Genomic DNA, 17,154 nt, shown 5'->3' with positions numbered 1-17,154 from the left:
GAACAACAAGATAATAGTCTTGTCATCTTTAAACCAGGTCACGTATCTCTTGTTTCTTCCAAAATATAAACTTGAATACTGATTCAAGTTACCACGACACACATTTTCACTGCGTGCCAGATGCCTCTGAGCTCAGAGACTTCAATGTCTTCAATGGAAGTGGCCTGAGCCACCTCATCCATCGCCTCTCTATGTGGAGGAGCGGCAGCTCTACCCTGAGCCCCTCCTGGATAACCAAGCTTCTCACCCCATCTCTGAGGGAGGGCCCGGCACGCATTTCCACCGCTCGTATCCACGATCTTCTCGATCTTCGGCCACCACCCACAGCTCATGACCACAGGGGAGGGTAGTAAACCAACTGGTAATTCAAGAGCGTCGCCTTTCGGCTCAGCTTTCTTTTTCCCGACAAACCGATGTAGGGTCTACATCACTGATGATGCCATGCCCATCTTGCTGTCAGTCTCCCATTCCATCCTTGTCTCATTCGTACACGAGACCTGGAGATACCTCAAAGTCTTCCACTTGCGGCGGTACCTGATCCCAGGCCCGGCGAGGTCACTCCATCCTTTTCTGGACCCCGGCCTCAGATTTGGAGGTGATGATTCTCATTCACCCCGTTCACCCTGGAAATCGCAGGTATCAAACTTAGGCTTTCGCTCTCGGGAGATAGCACGGTGATATTATACGTATTGCAATCAGAAACACGCAAAGGCCTTCCAATGTTTCTTTGAAGAACATTGTTTTGAAACATTTTATTGATTTTCACATTCATTTGTTGAAAAAGTTTAGATCCTCTGTCCATCTTTGATCTGAGGCATTTTGTGGATTCTGCTATTGAACCGAATTATCGAGACAGTCTTGTTGATACCACCTGTTTAAAAAAAACAGTAATGTGTTACAGGTATGAAATTCAAAAATTGAGGTTTATTCATAAATATCATGATGTCAACATGAAAAAAAATTCTGTTTGCAGTGAGATAGAATTCAATGTAAATGTAAAAATTATACATTTCATATTCCATATCGTCCCACTTCTTCTTATGCAATTTTGGTGCTTAATGCAGCACTTAACTGCAGCTAGCTACGTAGGATTAGAGACATACTGTCCTCAGACAGCCCTCCCTCGCGCCGCCGTGGGCTCTTTCATCAGCTGCACGAACTCAGGTGGCTGAGGTCCATCAGAATTGTGCCGATGGAAGGTCAACTATATATCAACCAAAATTACACGGGGATTTTCAATCGATAAAACACAGAAGGCTTTCCATTCTAAGGCCTTGTCTATCCTTTCAACTGGGTCATGAGAATGAGGTTCTATACACTTTCTGAAAGTTTTCAGCCTTGATGAAAATCCATCACGTAGAATGAGGAATGGTAAAGCAGCTGTAGGTTCTCCATTCAGAAGCTGTTTCACGATTCCCAAAATATGGGCGATGTAAAACTCTGTTTAAATGAGAAGTGATACCAATACGCTAAAATACAGCGCCGGTGAAAAAGACTAAAACCATCCGGAGTCCCACCCAGCCCGTTAAAATGTCCACATGCCCGAATGCAGCTGGTTGCTTCAGCTTATTAATAGAGGCTAAATATCCATCTTTTATGACCTTTTGTAGATTTAAACCAGCACAACAGACCACCACAGTATTTATCTACCAAGCAGTGTTTAATTTCTTAATTCCCTTTTTATAAGGTCAGTGCTGACAAGCAATAGATTATGCGAGAGAAAACAGAGGAAAAAAAAACAACTCTAATCACTCCGATGCAAAGCTAAACAGGAGGTCTTTTCACCAATTAACCGCTGTTGAGACACAAGAATGCACCGGCACTGTGAGATGATGCTCTGCTTACTTGCAAAGCACTTTAGGGCTGGGAGCCTCTATTTGCAAAGCCACTTTAGGTCACTGTCGGACGAAGATATTAACTGGGACATACTTACAGTGCACGCCGGTGCCTCGAGTCAGAGGAAATGAAGTGCGTGCTCCGGCCACCGGAGATCTGTCTGGACTCATTCTCAGGGTTTCTTTCTCACCTACAGGAAAGTGGGACAGAGATTATTTTATGACATTGCTTTATACTACAAGAAAAATGCCACAGAAGTTCTGAAGCTCCTCTCCGCGGCAATGAATACAGAAGTTGATGTATTCTGGCCATTAAATTTGAATTACTGACAAACAAGGGACTTGTTAAATGTCAGGAACATCACCAGCACTCAGCCACAGTATGTGAACAAGACATCGCCATAAAAGGCAGCTTTTCACACCCCACATTTATAAACACATATATGTAGGAAATTTAACATTTTAGTCAGAGGGATGAGCAATGCGTGACGACAGAGTCACGACGTCCTCCGGGGCAAGGCGGGGAGCGTATTATGCATGCCGTAGTCTTGAAATGAAGATGTACTTATGCTGCATTTCTCACAGTGGAACGGATCACCACTGAGGCTTCTTAAGGTTGCGCACTATGAGACACATCTTGACTGGCTAAACAAGTACATTCAATTTCTGTGCACACACAAGAGCAATTGGCCTGAGTGGCAAAGAGGCAAAAATATAACAATGAGGTAAAAGTGAAACCTGAATAAAAGGATTTGTGTGAGAGCTTGGATGGATGCACGTGTGACTGAGCAATATAAACAGTGCACCGGTACATTTTGATTTAAGTAACCAACTAAAGTAGACAGTGCATGCAGATTGTTGCATAAGTATAATCCGTGTATGAGGGACAAGAAAAGACCTTGATTCCTATAGTGCCTTTACAGATATCATTGCTGGATGTTGTAGGACACAAACTCCTCCCAGCAGCCTTTGCACTGCGACAGTGATCCGTGAATTTATGCCAGGGATGAGGAGAAGCTAAAAATATTCCCTGGTTTTTCTTTTGTACATTTTTTTCACCCTTAAGTATAACAACGATACATCTCCGTAAACATCAACAAATGCTTTGAAGATCTGTGAAGTAATCAAATCATTATCGTTGATAAAGATGTGTGACATTCGCTGAAGTCCCTTTTCCTCCGGCCCGAGGATGCGCAAGGAGCGCGCACAAGGTCCCAACTGATCTTTAATCGATTTATCCTGCTCTGAGCTGTAGATGTAGGTGGACGATGGGGCTGCAATTATTCTCACTTTCTTTCCACTTCAAAAGAAGCTTTTAATGTCTAACATATTTACCTTTTGAAAGTAGAAGTCTTTGAATGATTCCTTCATTGGGATTTACAACCATACAGTCAACTGAAATATGTAGAGATGAATACTGAGCAGGCAACCCACTGTTAACGTTTTAATTTGGTCTGGGATAGATTTGATGAAAATGTAAGTTTTTTTAGTCATGTTACTGTCTAGCTCTTTATAAATATAAACTTTTTCCTTTTTATTGACTACTTTTGTTTGATGTGCATAGCAGCAGGAGGCCTCAGGGCGCCAGAAAGGAAAACATAATTAACAGTCACTACAGCGCAGACATATAGCACAGAATAATGACACAATAATTGCAAAGAGATAGAAAATAGAACAGTGAAACTTTTTCTGTCAGTTTATTTATATGTGTCGTGCCTAAAAAGTGAAATTAGATTAGCTCCATCAATTTTACAGGGGTTACATGTTAGTATGCTGTGACTGGTGATGTATGTTTACTGGGAAGAAGAAAAAAAAAGAAGCAAACGCCTAAAATTGTTGTGATGCCACGAGGAGATCGCTGTAAAGATTTCTGATAGTTGATTCCGGCATTACGAGCAGAACTAGATCCCCGTGTCCTGCTATAAACATACACTAACCTTGAGAATAGCTTGAGCCAGACATTATATCTCTATTAAATCTGTAAATTACAATTCACTTTGCTGGCAGGTCCTGCTTTAGTTACCATGACCATATGCCCACGTCCCCCAGCTTCACAACAGCTGAACGGGGGTCGTTTCTTTTTTACCAGAAAACACAATCTGACACTATTTGGCAAAGCCTGCATTGCCGTCTTAATCCCAGTGAGGCTGCCAAAGCTTTCTCCCACTTTGTGATTACCGGAGCAGAGCTGCAGTAGGTGGCAGTGTTGCACTTCAGCAGTTTTCATTGGGCTTTCTTGGCCGTGTTAAGGCTCAGCATTGATTAATTAGTTTATAAAATGTTGTGTAGGCTTTGTTGCACTGGCTCAAGTCCGTTTTGGCTCTCTACCTCCGGTCGCAGACAGATTAACAGATGAATGGATCACCACGGAGTACTCTACTGGTGCAGCAGGAATCGATGTCTGTTGTCCAGTAATGGTTTCGGAGAACTGATCTCACTGAATCTCTCTCTTTATTCCGAACCCCACGCCCTCAAAACCTCAAAGTATTTAATCCTGACACAAACTAGAATGGGCCATGTTAGGAAAAAAAGCCCCAGCAGATCTTTGTTCAGCTAAAGATAAGAAAAAAATGGCTTATTTGCAAGTGAAAACACAGCGCAATCAAATGAAGAAGTGTTCGTAGCATTCATACATCGACTAGTGGAAAGTCTTTCAAGCTTTGCTAAATTGTCATTGGTTGTTCAGCATAATGCTCATTTCAATGAAAATTAATTTCCTTTCAATTTAATTTTGTAAGGTCAGCTAACTTTGAATAGCTAAGCTAGAGTTCATCATTATCATTAAATGTGTCTTGATTGGGACCAGCCCTGTATGAACAGTTTTTATGCTTCAAATAGAACAGGAACTTGTGGGTGCAAACCTTCAGGGGAAACGATAAGGAAATCTTCTCCTTTTTAATGAATCAATTGTGTTACCAGCTAAAGAAATTAATTACATACATAAAATACCTAAATATCGCCTTTTGAAATGGACAAAGAAGCTAAACACTTGGCAATCAGTCGAGGCAGAAGGATACTTCATTCGTCATATAAATGAAATACTGAATGAAACATCATTAATTAGCAGGAACAATAAGAGCAGTGGGTAGACGGGTACAGCAAAGGGCCAAGGCATATTCAAATGATTAAAGCCCCAGAACTGAAGGAAACTTTGGTTGCTCAGATCAAACAAAAAAACTTAGTTAGCAGCACAATCAATACAAACTGTACAATTATTCTTATTCATCTGCACTCATGTGCCTGAACGATACCCTTGTAAATACTTCTGCTGTCCTCATGTGGTTGTAAAACTTAATCAGTCTGTCTAATCCTGCTTTCATCATCTCAGCAGATGTTAGGAGCCTTGATCTGATGTATACAAAGTTTCTCTGTTTTATAAAAGCATTTTTTTCCTCCCCTGTCAGAGTGGCAGGATATGAAGATGTTAAGACTTGTGTTTAACATGGACTGCTGAGTTTATCGCTTCCATTCGAAGGAGAAAAAAAAAAAATGTTATGACAGACACTGTGACCGTGTTTGCTTTTCAAGCTGACAACATGCTATGAATTTTTATGTCTAACCCCCTCCTTAAGAGTAACAGCAGCGCTGGTTCTACTTCTTTAGCCGGGGTTGTCGTATAATTGCTAAAGCCCAATTTACAATTACAGCACCGACTGGCCTTTTAAACCAAGGCTCTGACTTTTAGACAGCCACTTAGAGTCATGCCAGGAGGCCATCACTTATTTAACAGCCCACACCCTGACCAGGCAACAATAACGCTCCCAGCTAAGAGAAGAAAAAAAACAGCCTTTGTTTAACATATGTAATGCCAGCCATGTGTGAAAATCATCAAACCCAGTCTCTTTGAAATCCTACAAAATGTTAAGTCATTTTGCATGGTTTGAATTAGATCCCTAATTTGGAAATATACGATCAAAGGATGTAATTTCAATAGCTGGAATCCACTTCAATAGTGGAAGTAATCCTTAGTGGCCAAGGATGAGAGGCTGCAGTATCCTACATATTCCCAGTGGAAACTTCACAGCACAATGTAAAGGACTGATTTTTTCCTGCATCACTAATTCAAAACACACAAAAAAAGCATGAGTCATATGTACTTTAATTAATGTTTTCAACCTCATGAATTTTTAAGCAAGCGATTCTGAGTTTCCCACGATCGACCAAAGCTTTCTGCATCTCAATAAGTCATGTGCAAAGCATGTTGGACAAGGATCTAAATAAGCTTTGCACACATTTAGTACATAAAACAGGAGCCTCTGCACTGGGGCGAGATCAGTGCTGGCGGCTGGGTGAAAAGGTGGCTGAGGATGGGAATCGCAGAGGAATCGTGATCTGGCCCTGCTGCAGCTCTAATTAATTTTAGCCCAGAGGGCAAGTGATCATACAAAGACCTACGGCAGAGCACACTTTGAAAGCCTCACACTGAAGGAAAAACTGTATCCTTGGATTGTCTTACACTTGGGCACACGTATCAGTCCGTTTTCCATGAGGAGTTACTACCACAGCCTGCTTTTGTGCTGCTTTCCCCACCACTTCCCTCCAGCCCTTTTAGGTAGACTCAGGCAACACATTTTTATTTATTTTTTGACAGGAATACATTCAGGGCACCGATGTCTGTTTCTCTCGCTAGGATTTTTAATGGGTAAAAAAGAGTCGACAACAGAGAAGATGCTGATTCATTTTTGAAGAACTGGCATAGAAACATTACAAGGTGCCTGAAAACTGAGATATTTCTGTAATCTCATAAGCATAGAGAAAGTCACACTCTGTGACATGGACCTAATAAATTTGGGCTCGAGACCTTGTTTGATGTGAGTTGACTGTATGACTAATCCTGTCATATCTATCACTGCCATATGAAAATAATTGCAGCCAATCATGCGTGTTTGGATTTCCTCCAAAATGTTATTTTATTTATTTTTGCCATGATAACAGCTTGTTGTACACGACTCATGTCAAACACATTTAATAGAATTTATATGAAGTTCAGCTAAAAATGATTATCTACGCTGATTCCATTCAGGCTCAAGGTTATTTGAGGCGTCTATGAAGGAAATTTCATAGAAACTTCCCATAATGGGAACTAGAGACTGTCAAAATAATAGACATCCAATAAAAAGTCTCAGCTATAAGAGGTTGGCCAGCCAAAGGCCCTGATATGTTAAGCACCATGACTTTTTAAATCAAGGCTTAAAATCTATTTATTTAGAATGGCTTTTAATAAGCCAGTAGTGTGGTGACACTTTTTATTGAATTTCTTTTGCTCTGTCTTATGATTGTATGTTGTATTTCTGTATGTTTTATTCTGTAAAGCACTTTGGCTCACCTAGAGGTGGCTGTAAAGGGTCGTATAAACAAAGTACATTTACATTTACATTTGCCATGATTTCTTAGCAACACAAATTAACCTATCCCAATAATTTCAATTCAATATTATTTATACAGCGTCTATTACAATACAAGTTGTCTCTAGGCGCACCCACAAGTGGTTAACGCAAGGCTCAACTGCCCTGATCCTGAAGGATTCTCAGAAGAGGTCAGTTTCACTCTTCTACTTGTCAATAACCTGCCTCTCCCAAACCTAAAATGGGTGATACCTACAAGACTGGTGAAGAACAACGGAGCAAAGATCCTGTACGATTTCCAAATCTAGGCCATGATAGATGCCCCCCGACCTCTCTCTCTGAGATCCTTGCTGCTGTCTTTCTTCCTTGGCATTGTGTTCACAAGCACCCGAATGCTCCAGACCAGCAAACTGCCAAATGTCATAGAGCACCCGGCTGCTGCCTACACTCTTCATGTAGTGGGTTTTTTTTCCCAAAGACTACTTCTTTCTTTCTTTGGGGTTCGTTTTTGTGGCAGTGAATACACATAATCTCTTGTGGTTCATCTAAGGTTGTAATAACTGACGTGTTTGTATGTATGTATGTACTATATGTCCATTACCTTCTGCTATTGTTGTCCTTACCATTGCTGGTATGTATTATAAATGTATTATAAATGTAAGTTAACAGTTAACTGTCACCCGTGGTGACGATATACATTGTTCCTAGATTTGCACACATTGTGGTCCTGAAATGCATTTGCATTTCATAACCACAATGTGTGTAAATTTAGGTGGGGTGAACTGTAGAATAATTTTATTATAATTTGATATAGGCCTTTTTTTCATTATTTTGGTTTAAATGTTAAGACAGGAGGAAGCCTAAAAAAATCTGTCATGTTATTGATGAGAAACAGGGGTGGGGATTAAATAAGTTTTCTTCTTCCCACCCCCTTGAGTGTTAATGAATTAATTTGAATATTGAACCTGCACATCTACTGTTAAAGGTAATTGCTTAAAGGGGACCTATTATGGCATCTAATACCTATTTTAAACAGGCCTTGGATGTCTTAAAAACAAGCTTTTGATTTTTTTTGCTAAATAAATTAGAAATTCAGCCTCTGAGCCATGTCTTTATCTTCCCATTCTCTAACCTCATTATCTATGAGGGATTCTGAGTGGGCGGGGCTATGATAATGAGGCTCTGTGCTGATTGGCTGCCTGAATGACGCGATACACTGCTATGAAAAAATGGCGGAAGCTCCGGCCGGCGTAGTTGTTGTTGTTCCGGCCAGAGTTAGTTGTGGGCGTGGTTTCACGCATCGGAGGCCAACCGATGCAAATCGCATTTTCAAGATCAAGATTTTTTCAAGAGAAAACGTGTTTTTCATAATAGGTCCCCTTTAATTTTCTGTTGCACGCAGATCACTTATGTTGTAAATGTTGTACCGCTCAAAATAAATATGAACTGAACTGAACTGAATAACCCAACTTTAAGACCCATTGTAAACAGATAATTTGTTTTCATTAATCATCAACGTATCACACTCTCACAACACTGTTCTGGCATTGAAGGTTTCAAGCAATAAATCCTTTTTAGGTGTCGATTCAGTCCATTTTTTCTCCAACACACGTTTTAGGTTTCTCATTGAAACTGCTCAAGCCTCTCGCTGTGGGGGGGACGGGTCACGACTGCAGGCTGGCCGGCTCAGCAGTCGTACCCTCGTCTTCATCAGCCGTGCCTCTGGAGTGTGGGCAGAGTGGGGGGTTTGCATTATCTCGTTAAGACATGTATGGAAGTCTCTGGTGAAGATGTCACCTTGAAGGGAGCATATGTTGCTCTAAAATCTCAATGCACTTCTCTGCATTAATGCTGCCATCACAGGAGTGAAAATTACCTTTGGCGAGAGCACTGATACCACCCCATACCATCTCAGAGCCTTTTGGGGCTGCGGCTGATAACAGTCTGCCCTTTAAACACTGAAATTCCTCCTGATTCCTTCAATCGTTTCACGATACTATGCACAGCGGAGAGAAAAATATGCAAATATGTTGATCTTTCTTTGAGGGAATATTTTTGGTAACATTTCATTGATTTTCTCATGCATTGGTTGAGTCACGGTAGATTTTCTTCTTCCCTTCTTTGCTCTTCAAAAATGTAACTTTTTAAAAGAATATTGGTTTTCTAGCACTATTATTATCCCTAATTTGCAATGGAATCAAAGTAAAATATAGGTTTCATGATGATGTCCTGATGGTAGTCTTGATATTGTCGAGTGTTTTATAGTTTAAGTTTCGGCCTTGGTTTATTTGTGGTTGTGGTCAGTTTAACTTCTGTTTTGTGGTTAGCTCCACTTCCTATTTTAGTTTGAAAGTCTGTTTCTTTGATCGGCTGGTTTTGGTTTGACTTCCTTCGGTCCTATTGATCCCTTGATCGGCCACACGTGTGTCAACTCTGAGTATTTATTGGTTGTGTCAGAAACCACACCCTAAAAAAAAATAAAAAATAAAAAAAAATCATCACACTGTTTTATGCTATTTTCACTGCACTGAATTTTCCACCAACAGTGCATAAAAAGTTTTAAAAGCCATCAAAAGCATATCAGATATTATTCCACTCAGGACAGTGATTTTACAGCTTTGCAAAATCTGATCAAATATACACCTTTTAATTTTCATTCTGATGATCAAATGACTGTATTTTTTGTTAAAGGAGCTTGAGGCTCTTTTTAAGAAATGAGACTCTCTAGCGCCACCCTTCACCACGACGGCCGTCGGGGGTACTGCAGCCAACAGCGAAGTCGGCACGGGAGAACGGGGAGAACGCGCATGCAGCGTCATGTGACATCACATCCGCCGCCCAGCGCGGGAAATTCCGGCCCGGAATTGCAGCACATTTTGCAGCACACAGCGTGTTCAAGGCAACAGAGAGATACACTAGAGGGCTCATTCTTTTTGGTTTGGAACGCTTCATCTGACATTATTACTAGAAAACTTGAAACATTTACGAATTATTTTCATAAATCCTGCCTCAATCCTGCCTCAAGCTCCTTTAAAAGAAGACGTGCAGCTGCTGTGTTCGTAAGATTCAGTCAACTTGGAAGATTATTGATTACGGTAATGTTATTTCCCTTATACGAATGCACCGTACTTACTGTATCTCCCTTTCTTTTAAAAGAAGCAGTAACTCTAAGTGCTGTTATACAGTACTACACAAACTTCTGGGGAAACTTTGTAATTGGACAATCTGGTTTGCAAATAATTACTTGAGTTGAATCCGTGTAAGGGCGAGCCAAAGTTGATTCTGTGCGAAGTTAAACCAAAATGTATTTGCATGAACACGCTCAACCTTCCATTTCAGTAGTCTTTTTTTTTTTCCCTCTCATTTGATTGATTCCTTGAGTAGTGACAGTCCGTTGTACATTGGTTTCCATTAAGTGTGTTATGTAGTGATTTACAATTTTCAAAGTGATTAGGGAGTGGTTTCGGATACGGCAAGCGTTTTTTTCTCCCCATTTTCCCTGCCAGTCTGTGTGTTTGTTATCCCGTCACGTTCCTGCGCTCACCTTTGTTGCTCTGGATTTCCTGCCTGTTTAGCGCTTTTTGTTTTAATTGAAGGACTTAGTTTGATTACTTCTGCCTCTAATGGGTCCTCCACAACTTCCTTTAAAAAAACAACGTGGGGGTGGGGGGGGTTTGGTTAACGTTATCTCCTCCTCTTGTGTTTATGGCAACTACAGCATTGGAAAGGCTGTTGTTTGGAGACTGAATTAGCAACACGGACGTCAGCCAGAAGCTTCGGGGCCAGCCATGTTTGCAAACACTGAAGGAGCAAGGGCAGAGTAAGGCAGGAGATCACAGGGTGGTGTGTTTGTGGATGTGTGTGCGTGGGCATGCATAATGCTTTATATTACTCTTGATCACTGCAGCTTTGCTGACTCAAACCCAGGAACTCATCACTGGATTATTATTTGCTGGAAAAAATATTTTCATCCTTGACAGTTCTGAGATCATAGACTAATTAGAAAAAAAAAAAATCTGAAGTAATAAATCATTAATGGACAATAGGAAGACAATGGAAATGCCTTAACTGTGGAGTTTAGCATTGTTCTAATGTGCTGAGTCGGTAGAAAAACCCAGCTTTAAGTGTAATAATGCCAAACATTCAAGCTTACACTGATGCAAAGTACATATTTTTCTAATCGATCTGGGAGCAAATCCTCCAATGAAAGCAAACAGGACTTTAGTATTCATGGGGGCATGTGAACCTCCCTCTGTGTTAATAATGCTGTCCTCAGACGGGCTCCGGACATAATGAGGATTTGTGAATTCAACTCACAGTCTCCTACATATGTCAATGCCATCAATTTATCACAACTTGAGCGCTATAGTTTCCTCTCCATTTCTTACACAGGCTGACTTCTTGAACCTCCTCACCTCAACAAGGAAGCCATCAGAGAGTCATCGCTGCGCCCATCAGACGGTGACACGGTGATGAGTGGCCTCTGGCCCCCCGGCCTCGGATCGCCTCCGTTTACACCCGAGCTGTGAGCCAGCTATGGGCAGTAGAAAGAAAAACATGAGGAGAAACTGTAGCGGATTTACATAATAGGTATTTACTACTTGTCAACATATCTATGATGCAAGAAGAGGCCGGGAGAATTCAATTCACTTTAATAAACACATTCAGAATTGTAGTTTTCGTTTCTAAATCTCGAGTCCGGCGGCTTTTAGCTCGATTCTCCTACAATAAGATCCAATCTCAGCTTTAAATGTGTTTATAGATGTTTAATAAAATAGCTACATGAGGGTCAATATACTTCAGCACGCTGGCTCTATGCATTGAATATTAAGTGTTCATGCAAATGAAAGCTGGCGAGCAACTCACTTATGTTTAAGAGGAAGCTCTTTGTCATGCTGCTGACATGAATAACATGTTAAATGCTGATATGCTAATATGTTTGCTGAGCATCTTGCAGTTTAGACTCATTCCTCATGGGCTGCACTCCACTTAAGATCAGTTCCACGCTTTATTTGTTACAATATTACAATATTGCTGCATGTGTCCCAAGCTACTCATCTCTTTGATATGTTGACTTCTTAATAGTTCCTTTGAAGAACTCCAGGTCATTAATGCCAAAGTAGTTGATTAATTTAGCAGTTAACAGTGAAAGTGCAAAGCGGGGCTTTGTTGCCTATTGGTCAACACTTGTTAGCTGCTGTTTATTAAAAAGCTTCCTTTGGGTGAGTAGACCTTTTAAAAGGGAAGTACTATGAATCCCTAAATAGGGGTTAGAGCTTGTTGAAAGCAGCATTTTGAGCGTGTAATTGGATTGCAGCCTTGAGCATTTGTGTTTAAATCTTGGAATGGAAGCGGCACCTGGGGTATGTTTACCTGAGAAGCATCTATCCTCCTCCCTATCGTTTTACGCTCCGCGCTACGATCCGACGCTCCTCTCCTTGACTCTAATCAGTCCAATAAAGGATATTCACTGCAGATCCCTCAAAAGCCTCCACGTATAAATTATATATTTTTAATACCCTTCAATGGAAAAAAAAGAACGCACAACTATCTCTGAAATAATTGGAAATGTACAAAACTTGGCATGGCGTCTTTTATTCCATGTTATTCCATGATGTTCCCTTTGATTTTTGTTTCAATGGAATCTGTCCATTCATTTCCTGGGGGGATTATTTTTAAGGGATAACAACAAATCTGTCCAGGCTTTTTTAGAATATACTTGCAGCATAATAAATCCTCTCTATTCCTACTTTTAATGGTTTATTTCATCACATGCTGAAGACGTGGAGGCATATATGACACTATTACTTGGGAGTGGATCCCTTCTCAGGAGGATTACCGTATTGTGCTGGAGCTGGAAAGGAACTAACTAACAAATATGTCTGGTATAGTGTACATTTTATGTGTTACAGATAAACTATGAGCCACGGGAGACGGACCAGACGTGCAAACAGAATTACAGAAGACTCGCAAACTTCCAGAAATAAAGTAGGAAGGTTCAGATAAACTGGTGTGCACTGATATATTTTGTGAACCTGCACTGCATCAAGAGCCCCTCTAGAAATCATGCTAATATTTCTAAATCTAGTGAAAATGGTCTTATTTTAATTAAAAGAAATCTCCATTGCAGTAAGAAAGCTTTTCTTGACTAGAATCTTTTAAACTAGCAAAATATTATTCTTCTATGTTTCTTGAAACAAGCCTTTGTCTTACTTTCTTAGAAATTAGTTTTGCAGTGGATTTGGCTGTTTCTGACAGAGGGAAAGGGGCCAACAATAGCCCCGAAGGAGCTGCAAAGTTCAACAGAAGAGACTTGAGTGTTTGTTTGCGGGACAAAGTTCGGTCTGAAGGTCTTCTACAAAGGTCTTTTTGGGAAAGTGGAGCTCAAGCACGTTTAAAGTTCCCAAAAAAAGGCCTTTGAGACTCCGTAAACATTCACAAGAAGGTGCTCTGGTCAGAGGAGCATAAAACTGCAGCTTTTAGTCATCAAGGAAAATGCCACATGGCACAAACCCATCTCCCTGAGAACACTATCCACAAAGGGAAGCAAGACGGTGGCAGTTTCATTCTGTGCTGATATCTTTCTTCAGCAGATCCCAGGAAATTGGTTCAAATTGAAGCTTTGAGGGATGGTGCTAAATAGAAAAAAAAAGTTCCTCAAAAAGATCTCTGTCAGTCTTTGAGAGAATTGAGGATAGGATGGAAGCTTAACTCTCAGTTTGAAAATGACCTTAAGGATGCTGCTAAAGAAATGTTTGTCATTTAAGAAGAAATAGTTAAGTGTCCCAGGACTTAATCCGGTTAATAATCTGTGTTATGACTTAAAGATTGCTATACAATAACAGCTGCAACTCTATGAACTGACTTTGTTTGCACCCCGAAGTTTTCTTTTTTGTGAATATTATTTCTAGTTTCAAAATGACAAATATTTCATGTCTTGTTGATGGAAGGATACCAAAACCCATCAGAAATCCATTTTAATTTCAGGTTGCAAGGTTACAAAATCAGTAAAATGTCGCCGAAGGTGAATGTCTGTGCAGTACAACGTTCCAGATTATATTTGTTAGACCGGGGCTTTCTCGGGGTCATCGCAATTTAATTTAATCACTCCAGCATCCGATTATGTGTGTGCTTGTAAAGTACATAGCAAGGCAAGATAGCTTATTCTAGTATGATGGCCACAGAGTAATTGCTTATCTGTAAATGGCTTACCAAAGTCAGAGACATCAGTTGATGGTGTTTCTGATTTTGAACATATTTTTATTTACTCTGAGCATGAAATTGCCCCACTCAAGCTGATTGTGGGACCAGAGAGCTTCGGATTTTGTAACTGCTTAATAGCACTTGGAGGTCTCCAAAAGCATTTTCCCCAAAATACACATGCTAACACTGCTGCCTCTGTGACAGATCTGTTATAACTTGGAACTTGAAAACTCAAAATGCTGTACGACTCTGTCTATCTGAGGCGTTATGCTTATCAAAAGCACCAACTTGCTGAACTTAAGTATGCAACCACATTCAACTTGACTGGAGAAAACTTGTATTTTTTTTAACCCCCTCTCAAGACACTCCTTCACGGTGGCGTAGCTTGTTTTGTGAATCACTGCGACCTCATTTTGCCTCCCTGGCACAGAATGGAAACTATTAAGAGCCCAAAATTCCTGCAACCTTGATCACTGAAGTGGTTGACTTGGACGTGCCCTTGGACGACCTTGTCTTTCCACCCTGATGCGCCGCTCTGAAAACGATGCAAGGCTTTGGGACTGCAGATCTGCAAACACCTGAATCTCGTCTTCGAACCGTGTTGTCGCTGGATTTGGTTTCTGATTTACTGCTAATGGAGTTATTAAAGGGCAAGTCAGCCGTACGTTTTATGTATGCAGCTGTATTTGTTGAGGGGAGGCTACTGTTACAACATGACACGGAGGACTAAACACGCCGGCTCGCCGTGCTGGCAATGTAACGCTCGCCTCGCTCCTTTACTGAAAGTTTATTCAAGCAATAAAAATGCACCACAAACATTAAAGTCAAAGGTTGCCTCTTTTATAAAGTTACCTTGAAAAAGAAAAAGGGGAGTGGAGGATGAGTAAAGTTGCTGTAGCCGTTCCTTTTCATATTTACACATTTGTTTAGTAATGACTGAAGGAATCATGCGAGCAAATTCTATTTAATAAGGTCTTGAACTTCATCAAGACACGCAGCTGGGTGCCATTATCTCCACCCAGAAAGCCATGCAGGGCCCCAGTGGTTGATGGGATTAGGGAACAAAGAGAATCATGGGATTAGTTGTTTACGGTAGAGATGCTGCAGTCTGCCAGACAGGCAGTTTGTATTTTGTTTACCTTTGTCTTTATTCTTTTATTCTGTTTCCTCTGCGTTGTGTTGTTACCGCCTTTCAGGGGTGGGTGAAGAGTGATATCTTGTTTGGCTCCTGACAGCACCACTTGGAGAGGAAAATGAAAAGAGATTGTGATAACGCGGAGACTCGTGCATTGGCACACGCCTCCTGCTGGCTCGTCCACCCCACGCTGCTCATAGGGCAATTCGGGCCCGGCAATTTAGGGGCCAACTTAAAGTGGAAGGAGGCCTAAAATAGAGAGGTACGGCAAAGAGAGGGTGGGAGTGGACGAGGGGGGAAAACAAGAGACCCGGGGAGTGATTGGTGGAACGGTGGGGGACAGATGTAATTTTCAGACAACGGCGGGGAAGTGATGTAATTTTCTGAATGCAATTTGAGTGTGAGTGTTTCCACACATGCATATGTGTGTGTGTGTTGTGTAATGACAGACAATGCAGATGGTAAAGCAGCACTCCGATGGAGGTCTCATCAACTGGGAGAAACAGCACATCACATTCCGGCACTTAAATGATTTCTGGTAACAAAAATTGAAAAGTTTTCACGACAGAGTTGGCAACTTCACAACAAGAGGAGAGTTCTCATTCAGGTGTAGCGAGTTGATGGTCTCCAACGACCGGGCCAAAGTGCAGCCGTCAAGCCACTCATTTCCCTTTTCTTTTTGCTTTCTATTTAAAATCTCAGAGAGAAAACAGCGAGAGCATTCTGTTGTAAAGAAGCTTTAAGAGTCTGACAGGACCCAAGTGATATCCCTATCAAAGTAAATTATGACTTTTATTTTGCCTTCTCTGTTGGACTTGCCAAACTAATGTTGTGCCAGGAGAAAATTGTTTAATGCATTATGCTCCCGGCTGACTTGGTGGACAATTAGTCTGACAGATGAATTAAAGAATATGAGGCCATTTTCTGCAGCAGATAAATCCCTCCTGTGTAAGCAAATATCCATTTATGGGTGTTTGGGGGATTGTTTTTGTCTTATTAAGGAGAAACATTAAAAGTTTAATGTTTGATAAGCGTGTGTCTTAATGGCATGCTTCTCAGAGTGAACCGAGGGGATCCTTGCTTTTGAATCTGAACTGCGAGGAAAAACTTTTAATGTTGTCACACTGGAGAAAAAGTCCGCCTTAATGATTAAGCTTACAACGATTTTCCAATCCACAACAAATCCTATTAAATGACCAAAGCTGATTATGAATTTATTATACTGAATATTTCATGTGAAACCAACGTCTGCTGTAGTTTATGTGACTTTGTGATAAACCATCGGTTGTTCCCAATGAAGGTTTTTGCCCATCAGAGCAAAAACAACCATTAGTCCCCCAATAATTACAAATGAATAGAAAAGGCTAATCCTTCATAAAAGTACCAGAACTAAATAGTTCATTCTATGAACAAATTGCCAATTCCAAAAAAGTTGTACAAAAGTTGAACAATCTAAATAAAGCAGAATGTAAAGACTTGCAAATCTCATAAACTCACATTTCATACCCAATAGAACAATAAAAACATATCAAATATAGAAAGTGGCACTCTTTACTATTTCATGAGAGATATGAGCTCATTTTGGATTTTTCTCAAAGTTGGGACTTGAGCACCAAAAGGTTGAAAAAAAACCCAA

At 40.7% G+C, this 17,154-nt stretch overlaps 1 long non-coding RNA gene across 1 annotated transcript; it reads right to left on the bottom strand.

The window, feature by feature from the left end:
• Window positions 1-1,987: 1,987 nt before the first annotated feature.
• LOC133447658 (uncharacterized) lies at window positions 1,988-15,624 on the bottom strand. Its single transcript, XR_009782927.1, has 3 exons — window positions 15,523-15,624; window positions 11,596-11,714; window positions 1,988-2,026 (listed from the first exon to the last, which is right to left on the bottom strand). It is a non-coding gene; the product is annotated as an uncharacterized LOC133447658 (long non-coding RNA).
• Between the last annotated feature and the right edge of the window lie 1,530 nt (window positions 15,625-17,154).

The sequence above is a fragment of the Cololabis saira genome, chromosome 7, assembly GCF_033807715.1.
Source record: "Cololabis saira isolate AMF1-May2022 chromosome 7, fColSai1.1, whole genome shotgun sequence".
In the NCBI taxonomy this organism is placed as follows: Eukaryota; Metazoa; Chordata; class Actinopteri; order Beloniformes; family Belonidae; genus Cololabis; species Cololabis saira.
Note: the sequence above shows the minus strand (reverse complement) of the source record. Positions and strands in the feature narration are given on the sequence as shown.